Source organism: Lepisma saccharinum, chromosome 29 (assembly GCF_977018435.1).
Source record: "Lepisma saccharinum chromosome 29, izLepSacc3.1, whole genome shotgun sequence".
Classification (NCBI taxonomy): Eukaryota; Metazoa; Arthropoda; class Insecta; order Zygentoma; family Lepismatidae; genus Lepisma; species Lepisma saccharinum.
The window spans coordinates 10,132,855-10,146,890 of NC_139257.1; the positions used below are offsets into that span (position 1 = coordinate 10,132,855).

At 41.2% G+C, this 14,036-nt stretch overlaps 1 protein-coding gene across 1 annotated transcript in view; it reads right to left on the reverse strand.

The window, feature by feature from the left end:
- LOC145981358 (sodium-coupled monocarboxylate transporter 2-like) overlaps positions 1-14,036 on the reverse strand; it is a 210,070-nt gene that overhangs the window by 32,704 nt on the left and 163,330 nt on the right. The window lies entirely within an intron of this gene.

Genomic DNA, 14,036 nt, shown 5'->3' on the forward strand with positions numbered 1-14,036 from the left:
TTACAATTGTGTTGATTGATTTGCCTAAGTATTCACTGACATGCAGGTTATGCCGTGTTGATATGATGATGAAAAGTCTGTATTGATGATTCTGGCAGCCAGAATTACATTTAGTCTAGTTACCTGGGGTCCAGGTCTATTTTTTACTTGACTGGTGGTATGAGGTCAGCCATTCAACACGCAGCTGAGTTTTGTCTGCACGTTTGGTTAATTTATCTTGATTCTATTTGGTTGTAACTCCACCCCAAAGGCAAGGTGTCCACCACCATTTTCATTCGATCTGTATACACAATGTGATGACAACGAATTGAAATAGTGACTTCAATAAGCAGATAACAACGCCTACTTCGAACAAACATAGTTTCATTCCTTAAAACAACACAGGATGTAGAATAAAGAAGTAATTAAAAAAGCGGTGGACAATTTGCCTACCATTATCTTTGACGTTGACTGTACAATATATGCAGAAAGCAAAATATTTGCAATAACTGAGTCGGGTGACACCTACGCCCGTTTGCACCAACATTGCACTAACTCGGGAGTAAAATGATCCGTGGGTCAGGGTAATCCTCGAGTAACGATCATCTTCTGTTGCACCAACACGAAAGGTGCGATGAACACAGCGAGTCGCGCAACTCTGGATTATCCCTACGAGGGTAACTAGCCTCAAAGCATGTGCCTAAACTCATACAAATGGAAGTTCGTGATTGGTCACCTCGTTCGAGAAGGCGTGGTTCTGCACGTCGTGTGGTAGGAAACAAGAAAACGATGGAAGTAAAGGGACCTGGGCGTTGGTATCTTAATATCTTAAACAGTGACAAGCAACGGGCACTAGAAAATTTCAAGTACGGAATAAGGATGGGGAAAAACATATTCACATAAATAAATTTTGATATATTAGTGCAGTTTGGAATCGTAGTAAGTAGTGTTACAGTGATATTTGTAGTAGATTTCAATATATATATATATATATATATATATATATATATATATATATATACACACTATGTGGAAGAAAGTCATTGGATACCCCGGTTTCAACTCTGAAACGAACTCCTCATGGAAAAGACAGTACAGACGGGTATATATACGGCAGCAGGAGGCTTCTCAGATCATTCGCTGATAAAATAACGGACAGGAAAGAGCTCGGCATGTTTGAAAGAGGGATCATAGTAGGCTGCTCCATAGGAGGCATGAGGATACGTAACATAGCTGATGCCCGACAGGTCCCTAAATCAACTGTAGCCTTTGTCATCAAGAAGTGGAAGGAAAAGGGACACTGCAGCAATGCACCACGAAGAGGAAGACCCACGAAATTGGACGACCGGGACAGGAGAGTGCTGAAGAGGGAGATTCGGAAAAACAGGACCCGTCCCTTGCATTCGATTGCAGAAGAGTTTCAAAGTGCGACCAATTTGACTGTTTCGACGAAGACGCTTCGCAAGGAGGCCCATGCGCTCGGTTATCATGGTCGAGCCGCTGCCCACAAACCCCTGATAATAAAAAGCAATAAGCGGCAGAGACTATGCTGGTGTAAAGAGCGGATAAACTGGACGGTGGAGCAATGGCGGAAGGTCCTATGGAGCGATGAATCACGCTTCACACTGTTTCGATCAGATGGGAGAGTGTGGGTATGGCGATTACCTAGAGAACGTCTGTTACCCAAGTGTGTAGTGCCCACAGTAAAATATGGTGGTGGCGGCATTATGTTCTGGGGTTATTTCAGCTGGCATGGCGTGAGTCCACTGGTACCGGTGTATGGCCACATGACGTCTGCGTCCTACCGAGATATTCTCGACAAGTCCATTCTCCCCACATTGTGGAGTTTCCAAGGAAACAAAGATTGTGTGTTCCAGGACGATAATTCGACTTGTCATGTTTCCAGGGCTACCACGGAGTACTATGCAGAAAATAATGTCATCCGACTGGATTGGCCTGCTCAGACCCCCGACCTCAACCCTATCGAACATCTATGGGACGAACTGGAGCGCCAATTGAGGTCGCGATCACCTTGTCCTTCTACAGTTCCAGGGTTGGTGACTGTACTGCAGGAGGAATGGCGGAATATCACACTCGGTGTACTACAAGACCTTGTGGCCAGTTTACCACGACGAGTGGCTGCTGTTATCGCTGCCAGAGGCGGACCGACCTCCTATTGATTGCAAGAAAACTGATGGTATCCGCTGACATGTGGTGTCCAATGACTTTCTTCCACATTGTGTGTGTGTGTGTATATATATATTGTTGTAAGCCCGTTTACCTGGGCTTTGAGAGGTACAGGGAAGTTTCATTTAAACATTTAGGTAGAGCTTAATAATGTTTGATGGCTGAACCTGCTCCGTAGGAGGGTAGAGATATGGAAAGTTGGTGTAAAAGGTTATTCACGCTTGTTCATACCTGGTAGATGTGTGTGTTGTCTTGTCCTAATGCTTCTCGCAGACCGAATCGTGACAGTTCCAAGGTTCTATCCAGCGACCCTCAGTTCACCAAGCCAAGCGATCCCTTGCGCCTTGTAGCATGCTAGGCAGCGGTAACTCCGTGTTCCATCGTCGTAGTTAGCAGTGTAACGTGTTGTAAAGTAATCGGACTAGTTATCCATGTAGCGTCGATGAGTGTCAGAATCAAAAGAGAGCGAGCTCCGGGTAGGAGCTTGCTTTTATCATTCTCGGCTTCGAAAGGTTGTTAAACCTTTCAAACGCGGTAGATCCTGTTTAGATCCACGCGTTTGCCTTTCCAGTTCCTGGTTTTACGGAAGTTACAAGCTAGCGCATTCTTGAGATCGCTCGCTGGTCGGACAAGTTCAGGAAATGAACAAGTGTGAATATTAACATGACGAGGTTTTCTCGGTCTAATGGTCTCCATATCTCTACATTCCCCTTGTTGAAATACTCGAACCACTCTGTGATGGTCGACTACTTCGGCTGGAGTAGATTATATTTAAAAATTAGGATTTATTAACAAATCATACTTGTAGAAAACCAATACAATAAATCACTAGAAGAATCACATCACCGTAGAAAAAAAATTGAAATCACCAGAAGAATCATATCATATCGTGGCACTAAACACCGTTGAGAAAAAAAATATAAAAACACGTAGAATTAAAAAAAAACTGAAAACTGTAGGTTATAGCCTCGTATAAACTCAAAAAGTACGAGCACAACAACTAAGTCTTGAGGCATGGATAAAATAATTGCTTAAGCGTAACACTGAACTAGTTTTGATTGAGTGATGACAGCACAATAAAAAAAAAAAAACACATGTCAGCACAGTGTGAAGAAACGCCGGGAACCGCAAGCGGTTGTATTTACTGTTTGCTGAGTTCAAAGTACACTCGGCGGAACATACACAATGCTGGGCGGAGCCTTGAGGCATGTTACCTATGGCAACTCTGTAAACTGCATGCCGCCATAAGCTGGACGTGCTGTGCAGCTGACGATAAATAAAAACACAAAAGAAAGAGACGTATCTCTAATCCAATATGGGTAGTACCCATGGGCACTAACTTTGGCACTGTAAATGACATATGTTTGTATTAATGGCATGTGCCTTACGGTACTTGAAATAGCTGAGCACCGGAACACTTGTAGCCGATGTAAAATAACAAGAAGGATCATGTGTCGTCAGTAAACAAGAGCACAATGCACTCAGTGGGCGGGGCCTTGTCGATGTAGATCGTCATGGGAGGGCAGTCTTGAAGTCAAATTTGCAATGGCGCTTCGGGGCAAGAAACGTCCTGGGTAAAGCGCTCCACATCTGGGTCGCGGCGTGAGAGATGGAAAGATCAGCCATGGGTTCAGACGGGAACGGGTCCTTGTTGGTGCTGGAACTCCACAAGAACGTTGTTGGTCTCTGCGATGAGCCTAGGTCTGTCGCTCGATGGTCGTCATGGGTCCAATAACATCCATGGTGATGAGATAATGAAACAAGCGTAAGAGGAAAAATTAGGAAAAAGCAAAAGGTAGTGGAGCAGATTTTCAATAAGTAATGACGGGTTATAAAATCGATTGAAAAGGGACTTTCAGTTAAAACTGGTGAATCATTTTGGGGGGGAGGGGAGGTAATATCTAATTTGAATGACGGCGAAGGGGCGTTATTACTTGTATGGTGTAGAGTTTTTAAGGGGACCTGTTTTTGATTAACAGGTTTACCTGAAGAAAAATTCGCCGGGGCAACGGGGGGGGGGGAGTAGGCGGAATAATTCCATGTTGTAAGGAAAGTTCGCCGGAGCGCAACGGGGGGGGGGGGGGAAGTTAGAATAGTCGGCTTAGCCGGGAATGAAATGAGAAAAGAAAGGGAGAATTCAGCGATAATAGAACGAACTAAGTGATTACGAGACATTTCCTTCTGTAATATGTGTAAATGTCGTTTATAAAAGCAATGGCAAGAATTTTATGTGTCTTGTGGACAAAGGTTTAAGCGCCTTCGATTCGCTGCTAATAAAAAAAAATTGAAAAAGAAGTGAGAAAGAGTAAGTAATATATTTGTGTAATAGTTCATTGAAAAATAAAGTAAGTTTGTAATTTCATGGGATATGAGCTATACCATGTTGTATGCTATCAATATTTGAACTATAAAATTAAAGAGAGAGTGGGAACATTTGCCTATATGTATTATATGCTTTATTAACATATTTAGTGCATTGCAGCTTTCAAAGAAGCAGTTCGCGGTACACCTGAGCGTAAATAAAAAAAATTGCTATGGCCAAAAAGCCAATTGTTCAAGCAAGTTCTACGCAGTTCATTTGTTCTTTAAATCATTGATCTTGTTCTATCTTAGTTCATTCGTTCTTTATTTCTTTGTACCTTTTTCTTCATTTGAGCGTATATGTACCAGCAAATGGGGAAAAAAAAAATATTTGGTAGTTCGGATCATAAACACACTAAGTACTTATTAGTCAAATCAGCTAAGTGATATGTTCTGACTATTACTATGCGTTTAAACGCAAATTATAAAATAACATTAAAATATCTGTAAAAAAAATTAATTATTAGGCAAGAGATGTATTATAAATGTTCCGACGATTGAGATAGCATTCTGTAATCCTAATCTTGTTAAAATTAAAAATGACCATGTTGTATTAAAAATAAAAATGAGTTCGTTCTAACGAAGAAATGCAGTGCGTGCACGAGGAGTGGAAGAAGGGGGAGGGGGGACGGTGGATGAGCGTGAGAAAATGCTGGATCATGCATGTGCAATGTACGCAACGAGGAACGAGGAGGCTAAAGCGAGTGACAACGGAATGGCGTGTTAATGAATGTTAGTGGGGTTATCATGGCACTAGTCGTAGCGGGCTTTAAGTCTAGAAATAGTGATAGTGTCAGTCTTTTGTTTACTTCTCCCGTCGATGTAAGTTACCTCGTAGGAATTCTCGTTAACTTTGCGAAGAATAGTTCCTTTATACTTATAAGAGGACGCAAAGGCTTTTGACACGCCTGGAGTTGGAGTGGCATCTAGAATCCATACATGTTGTCCTGGTGAGTACTGTATTTGTCTAGAAGTGCTGTCTACGTACCTTTTCTGCTGTTCATAACGCTTGTTCAAGTTGTCATGTGCGGTCTTACGTATGGAGGTCAGGAGTTCAAGTCTCTGTGCGTTCGTCTGGGAAACATTGTCGGGGTTCGAAGGAAGGACAGCGTCAGCTAAGATCCTTGGGTTGTAGCCAAATAAAGTCAAATACGGGCTCTGGAGGGATCCAGAATGGATTGTAACGTTGTGGCTGAACGCTGCGCTAGCTAGATAATCACACCACGAAGCTTTCTTTTCTAACACAAAGACTCTCATAGCTTTCTTTAAGTAACTAAATGAACTCTCAACTAATCCATTCGTGAAATGGGCACAAGTATCTACATATTTTAGTTGTACACCTGTAATATTGGCTAACTCTCGTAAGAGTAAACTTGAATTGGGCGTTGAACGATCTAAATAGATCGTCTCTGGGATGCCATGGACTAAAAAGACTTTCTCAACTAAAGCTGTTGCTATGTTTTGTGCATCGTGATTAGCCAAAGGAGCTGTTATGACGTACCTTGTACAACTATCAACTACCGATAGGAAATATTTGTATTTGTGCGTTTTTGAAGAGACTAAAGGACCACATACGTCAATATGAATTCGTTGGAAAGGGATTTGGGCTGGTTGAAATGTTTGCAGCGTATGCGGCTTAGAACCTTGTGGTTTCTTTGAAATCTGACAAGGGATGCAATGTCTAACCTTATCGTACACAAATTTCTTCATATTGGGGAGAAAGTAGCGCATAAGCATTAAATTATATGTCTTTTGTGCACCTTGATGACTTCCATTCATTTTGTGTGCATGAATAAGATCGAAAACTTGATTTCTTAATGCATGAGGAATACAAAGTCTATCCCTATTACCAGTTTTGATTTTATTAGTCCTGTATAAGACTCCATTTTTGAGTACATAAGAATACGAAAGCTTTTCTAGTTTAGGGTCACTAGCTTTATCTTTGTTTTCTAATACATCAATAATGTCTCTGAAATAGGGGTCTTTACGTTGTTCTGAACTAATATCAAAATCTGCTGCTTGTGCATGAAATACTTGATGAAAAAATAAGTCATCATCATCATCATCATCTTTCTTGTCATGATTAGTCTTGTCAAGCGGTAAACTTGCACGGGAGAGTGCATCCGCAAGTTCATTTTTACTAGCGCTGACATGCCTTATTTCGAAATCAAAATTCTGAAAATAAAGGGCTCTTCTTCCTAAAATAGAACTATGGTGTTTAGTTGAACGAAGATAAGACAAGGCTTTATTGTCTGTGAGAACCACAAAATGTTGATTCATTAGAAAAAATTTGAAAGTTTTCAGTACGTAATATGCACCTGCAATTTCGAGTGAAAATGTGTCAGCTCTTTTCTCTGTGTCTGTTAAGGCTCGTGAACAATAGGCACATGGATGTAAATTTCCTTCGTCATCAGGCTGTAACAGCGATCCTCCGATGCCAATTCCGCTCGCATCAATGTATACATATGAGGGGCGTTTAGGGTCATAAGGGCGGAGGATAGGGGCGGACGTGATCATTTCTTTCAGTGTTTCGAAGCTTTTCTGGTGTTCATCAGTCCATTGAAACTTAACATTCTTTTTAAGAAGCTTAAATAAACATTCTGTTGGTCCTGCAAAACCTTGCACAAATCGTCGGATGAAATTGACAAGTCCTAGAAAACTACGAAGCTTGCGTTTGGTGGTAGGGGTGGGATATTCCAAAATAGCTTTAAGAATGTGTTCTGAAATCTTAACTCCCTTTTGAGATACCAAATTACCAAGGACTTTAACTTCGGTAAAAGCTAGCCTACACTTAGAGGGTGATAATTTAAGGGATGCTGTTCGTAACTTTTGAAACACTCTGTCCAGTATGTTAAGCATGTGTGGGAGATTTGAACTGTAAATAATAATATCATCAGTGTAAACAGAAAGTTCTGAACTGTCTATTCCGCTAAGGGCAAGTTCGCTTACGCGATTCATTACACCGGGGGATGTTTTCAATCCCTGGCATAACCTAGCATACCTAAAACTACCAAGATTGTTAATAGAAAAGGCGGTAATGTCTTTAGAACGGTCTGTTAATCCAACCTGAAAAAATGCACTGGACATATCTAAAATTGAGTAATATTTCTTTCCAGCCATCTCTGTCATGATGGTTTTTATGTCTGGGGATTGCAAGGAAATCGGAGCTATTATCCTATTTAAATCGCGGAGGTCAGAGATAAAACGGTAAGTCCCATTGGGTTTCTTAACTAATAGGACTGGGTGTCGATAGGGACTCCCTTCACAGCGCTCTATAACACCTTGGTCTAGTAACTTCTGAACTTCCTGTTTCATGGGTTCTCGGTAATGAAAAGGAATAGGGTAGGTTTTGGCATACACTGGGGTGTCATCTGTCAGTTTGATATCATACTCCAAAACATTAGTTTTAGTCAATTTATCCCCTGGCCAGAGAAAAATATCTGCATACGTGTATGCGAGCTTTAGGATTTTTTCTCTTTCTTCTCGGGGAATATCAGGGTTAACTGTGAGGAGGGAGGGGTCAAATTTCTTTTGACTTTCACTAAGTTGTTGCTTTACTATAGTATTTTCATTACAAGAGTATGAAAATGCAACATCTTCACTTTTATGTTCCCAAACGGAAGTAACGTCAGTTAAAATTTCACATGTCGATATTTCGCCTAATATTGTGTCACTTTCCAAAGTGATTGTGGTTTCCGTAGGGTTGTGTATGTGAATGACAGGTGACTGCGGGTTTACTGCAGCATTGGGAAGGACTACTGGATGTTGGCTCATAAGGGAAGCAGATGGTGTAAAAAGTACAGGCTTATGGGTATTAGGTGTCGTAGTGGTAATGTTCAAATTGATATAAGTCTTGGATCGTGGACTTAACTGAACTGTGTTTGAAAGGGTAGCTTTTCCCTCATACACATTTACATTCTCAATTTGAGTAAATATGTCATGCGACAGCTGGTGAGTCTTGTACCTTGATCTTAAAATACTATAATTAGGAGTACGTCCTAAATGACAAAGAGTTATTGTATTGTCTTTTAATGACATTTCGCACCTTTGCGTTCTCAAAAAGTCATTTCCTAAAAGGGGAGGGACGTTAATTGAATCTACTATTCTAAATGGGTGCGAATATTTACGCTTTCCAATTATGATAGGAAGAACTACAATTTCAGACACACTCAGTTTCGATCCGGACACACCTTGGATTGTGGATTGTACTTTGTATGTTTTTCTGTCAGTAGGGAGAAGATGGGAAGGATAAATTGAGATTTGGGAACCCACGTCAATAAGTAAATCTACCTGTTTTCCTTGTATACTACTATTAATAAAGTATAGGCCATTTCTCTCAATTATAGGAACTTTATCTAGTCTGGTATTATCTTCGATTTCGTTCCTGCAAGTCGAAGACGATTTTAGTTTAAATCACTGTCTCGTTGTGGCTTGTAAAAGCAGTTGTCGCTCTCGTGATTATAACGACCACAAAACTTACAGGCTGAGGTATTTGCATCGTCGCGATTAGCCTGATCTCGACGCTGAAACCTGTTGTTACCATTACTTCTGAACTGGTCTCTTGAGTTCGATCGAAAATTACCTCTGTGATTAGCTCTAGAATTATTATTATTTCTGTAGGAAGAGGACTTATTATTCCCCTTGTTGAAACCTCTGTTATGTGCGTTTTGATTAGCCGTTTTCGCAAATTCCAGCACATTTGAGCAAAGATTGAAGAGAGAACTGGCGTTGATCTCTTCGTTCGAGTGCAGAGTTAAGGTCGAGATTTGTGACGAAAGTTTGTTTATTTCGTCACCAGAGGTAGCACTTGGAGCGTGTTCTACTCTGGGTACGGCTGGTGTTGCCGCGGAGCGGGCACTATCAGAACTCGGTATATGATACATTCCTTGATACACTGTGTGGGAACTATTTACGAGAGCCGGACTTTGGACTTGATGTGTCAATGGTGGGAGAGAAGATGGACACTGGTTGTATGGTACAAAGTGCTGAGTCGGGCTGAGTGCACTACTGGAGAGGGGGGAATAGACCTGTGCATGCGAACAGCTGTGAAATGGTGACGGAGTGAATGTCTGGGGTAAGCTCGCCTGAGCAATGGCCTGATCAATTTCCAATTTCTCTTCCAACATACGGGAATTAATTAATGACTGCTGGCGTTCGAAATTCTGTAGGTGGGCAATTAATTCTTCTGTTCTAGCAAAATGCTTGTTGGTTAAACAGCCAATGTATTTGGCTCGCAGTCCCGTGATGATGTAAGAGAGAGTTTGTTCTTCAGTGGCGTTCGGGAAGTATTGCTGGACTAATGCCTTTTTAGCAATAACGTAGGTGTGAATGGGCTCGCTTACCACCTGTTTTCTCTGGAGAATTATCTGTACAGGATCTGCTGACAAGTATGAACCCTTAAATAACGTACTTAGCTCGTCTTTGATATGGGTGTATGTCAAGTCTACAAAATTGGGTCGTTTCTGTATGTCATGAAAATAAGTTAAAGCGGTGTCCGTCAAAAATAAAGGTAACATCTCTTTACGCTTAGCTTCCGACCATCCTGCGGCGTGTGCTACATTTTGAAACTTAAGGAAAAATGAATCAATGTGCTTAGGGTCATTTCCGCTAAATGGTGCCGGGTATAATGCAGTTGGAATTGGGGTAGCCATGTTAGTCGTGGGAATTTCTACAGTTAAGTGATCAGAATTATTAACAGTGTTAGAGGAAGTTGAAACGGGAGCCGGGGTACTCGCTAAGGGCTGGGGTTGGTTTTTGTTAGGTGTTTGTAGTCCAAGGACAAATTGAGGGCAATTTCTATTAGCGGACCTTAACCGTGTTAGTGGAGGGGAGGGAATTGGGGTTAAAGGTCGTGAATTTATTGGATTTGCCGTGATTGCAGTTGCTAACTCTATGATTTGGTCGAGGGAGGAATCTAGGTGTTCGTGCAACGCTATCTGTGACGTATTCATAAACGAAGGTTCGTCGTGCTGACCAAAGAACAAATGAAAGTATGGGTATACAGTTATTTATGTCATTAATATATCGCTGGTCAAAGAAGTATAAGCAAGTGTTCTCATTCCTGTGTGAATGATGCTTGAATACATGTTATGCAGAAGAACTAGATTTTGTTGAAAAAGGGGGGGCTCGGCATAAAAGAAAAAGAGGGGTTGTTTTCCATAAGGTAATACACAAAATTGTCACTGGGTCTGACGCATCTTAAGCGTTTTGTGGGAGTATGAATTGGAATTACTAAAAATTTACTTTAAAAATGCTCCCAAAGTGGGAGGGAGGGGTGGGAGGGAATAATTTAATGTAAAGCAATTCGTACAGGAGGGTACTTAATTGCAAAAAAAGGGCCTGAAGCAACTCCACCATGTTGTAAGCCCGTTTACCTGGGCTTTGAGAGGTACAGGGAAGTTTCATTTAAACATTTAGGTAGAGCTTAATAATGTTTGATGGCTGAACCTGCTCCGTAGGAGGGTAGAGATATGGAAAGTTGGTGTAAAAGGTTATTCACGCTTGTTCATACCTGGTAGATGTGTGTGTTGTCTTGTCCTAATGCTTCTCGCAGACCGAATCGTGACAGTTCCAAGGTTCTATCCAGCGACCCTCAGTTCACCAAGCCAAGCGATCTCTTGCGCCTTGTAGCATGCTAGGCAGCGGTAACTCCGTGTTCCATCGTCGTAGTTAGCAGTGTAACGTGTTGTAAAGTAATCGGACTAGTTATCCATGTAGCGTCGATGAGTGTCAGAATCAAAAGAGAGCGAGCTCCGGGTAGGAGCTTGCTTTTATCATTCTCGGCTTCGAAAGGTTGTTAAACCTTTCAAACGCGGTAGATCCTGTTTAGATCCACGCGTTTGCCTTTCCAGTTCCTGGTTTTACGGAAGTTACAAGCTAGCGCATTCTTGAGATCGCTCGCTGGTCGGACAAGTTCAGGAAATGAACAAGTGTGAATATTAACATGACGAGGTTTTCTCGGTCTAATGGTCTCCATATCTCTACAATATATATATATATATATATATATATATATATATATATATATATATATATATATATATATATATATATATATTGTTTCGTAAGTTCGTTTACAACGCTTGGGAGGTGATTGTACGAGTGAAAATAAGATGGAAAGTTCATGGAACGAAATTCCGGAAACGGCTTTGTTGCCGAGTTATTGACGTTTGAAAACGTGGGAAAATTATTTTCCGAAGTGAATAATGGCAAAAGGGGTGGAGAGAAGTCGTCGGTGTTGGGCGGTCCACTAAGAAATTGGGTACGCTTTTGTCAAAAAATCACGCGGCAATGTTGTGCAATGTCGGCGCAAGGGATTCCCCAAAGGACGTGAACGAAGATGTTGACGGGAGTGGGGTGGGTGTGCGTTCTGCGTGAGCTGGTATCGACGAAAATTGGCATGTGTTGAATGGCACCAAAAAACAAGGAAAATTTCCTGAGCGAAGGGCACCATGACGTAAAAACGTAAAAAATGAACTGTCATAGGTTGCGTACCCAGAATGGCAGATGGGTGTCCGTGTGATCTGGTTAAGTACCACATTTCCCGCTAGGGGCACCAACTCCCGTTTCCTCATGAAGGAGCGCACGTGTCTGTGCTATTCGTGCTTCAGGTGTTCTTCCAGCAGCAGGTTGTTAAACATTCACGGTTGAATGGAAATACGTGAGGTTCTTGGACAGTAGTGTTGGGCAAACATTTGACCTAGCAGTGTTACGTGTTAATTCTTTGCCACAGCCCATCGTGTTCTGTGAAGTGTACTAGTGTTAACGGCCATAAACACTTGTAGCCCGGTGTAAGGGATGGCTGCATACACGTCCCAAGAGCTGGCGGACATGCATCTGATGTATGGGGAAGCTGGAGGTAATAGCCGTGCTTAAAGGCGTCTGTATGGAGCACGTTTTCCAAATAGGGTGTTACCATCACACACCTTATTTCAAACTGTAGACACTCGACTTCGGGAAACAGGATCAGTGTTGCCACCTCGTCGAGAAGTTGGACGACCGCGAAGTGTGCGAACACGACGGTTTGTGGAAGATGTGCTAACTGCAGGCCTAGCGACTTTTACATTTGGAGCCACATGACAAGACACAGGTAAACTCGCAAGAAGAGCTCAGGGAGAGGATCTTAACAGCTGGTCAACACATCAAGGGCACCATCACATCAAGAGTTAAGAGACCAAATGTCCGTAAAAACCTGCGTGCCTGCATTCGTAACGGAGGTGCCCACTTTGAGCAAGACGTGTAATGTTCTTTAATTGTATTGTGCATTGATTCCATTCACATGAAGATGAATGAAGTATTATTTCTTGTACACAAATGTGAATGTTAGCAACATTTGTACCTTGTTGGATAGCAGATGTCACAAGGAAGTAATTTAAGTAATTTGTACGCTTCGTGTCATACCATTTTTGTTATTAATATGTTGCCAAGTAAACTAAGAATGCATTTTTTTTATCATCACTTGTAAGTTTAGACCCACCCGTTACTTACATGTGATTGTTATTTGGGAAAAACTTTTTTTTTAAACGAACCACTTATTTATTAGCTATCAGAAAATGCTGAAATAAGTTCCATACAATAAGCAGTTTTTTCTCAATTCATCTTTTTATGTGGAAAATTGTCATTTTTTAAAAAAACAATTGAAATTCGATTATCTCGAAAACTACTAATTTTCGGACGGGGTATCATATGGTCAAATTTATTGCAAATTGTCTCTACTTTAACCCCTTTCAGGGAATACATCTAATTACCAGTCACCCTATATATATATATATATATATATATATATATATATATACACACACACACACACACACATATACACACACGGTGTGTGATAAGGCATGGTCAAAAATGAAATCAGAGATACATCGCGTCAAACCCAGACGAAAGTTCCTCTTCCACTTTTCCGAGAGATGCTCAGTGTCGGAGCTAGACACCACCGAAAGTGTGGGAAAGTACAGTTCACACCTCTGTAGGACGAGTACTATGGCAGTTAGAAAGACGGTTCCAAAGAAATCATAAAGGAATCTTATGCGCTCTACTAGAAACGCACCATGGGAGATCTATGGGACCTAATTCGGAAAGGACTCCCCATAGGAAATGAGGTTCCCCGTAGAAAGGATACGTGAAAGGGGTATCTGAGGACGGTGAAATAAAATACATTATAATGACCATACTGAAATTTCTGACATTTCACACTCGCGGTTTGAATCCCATATACCAATGATTTTATCGCTATGACAAAATATTGTAAAGTAATATCTGTGGTAATACATTAAAAATTATCGAATATACAACAGATTAATTTTACAATTTAGTTCTTTCCCACACAGCACACAAATGTCCAAAATATATCCAATGGATATCTTTTGGATATTTGTGTCGGAAGTTCTGGATATCCAATAGATATCCAGGAATGTCCAATTGACATCCACTGGTTATCTGCTGTATATCCATTTGTCCGCATACGTGATATCCAAAAGATATCCAGAAAGGATATGTTTTGGACA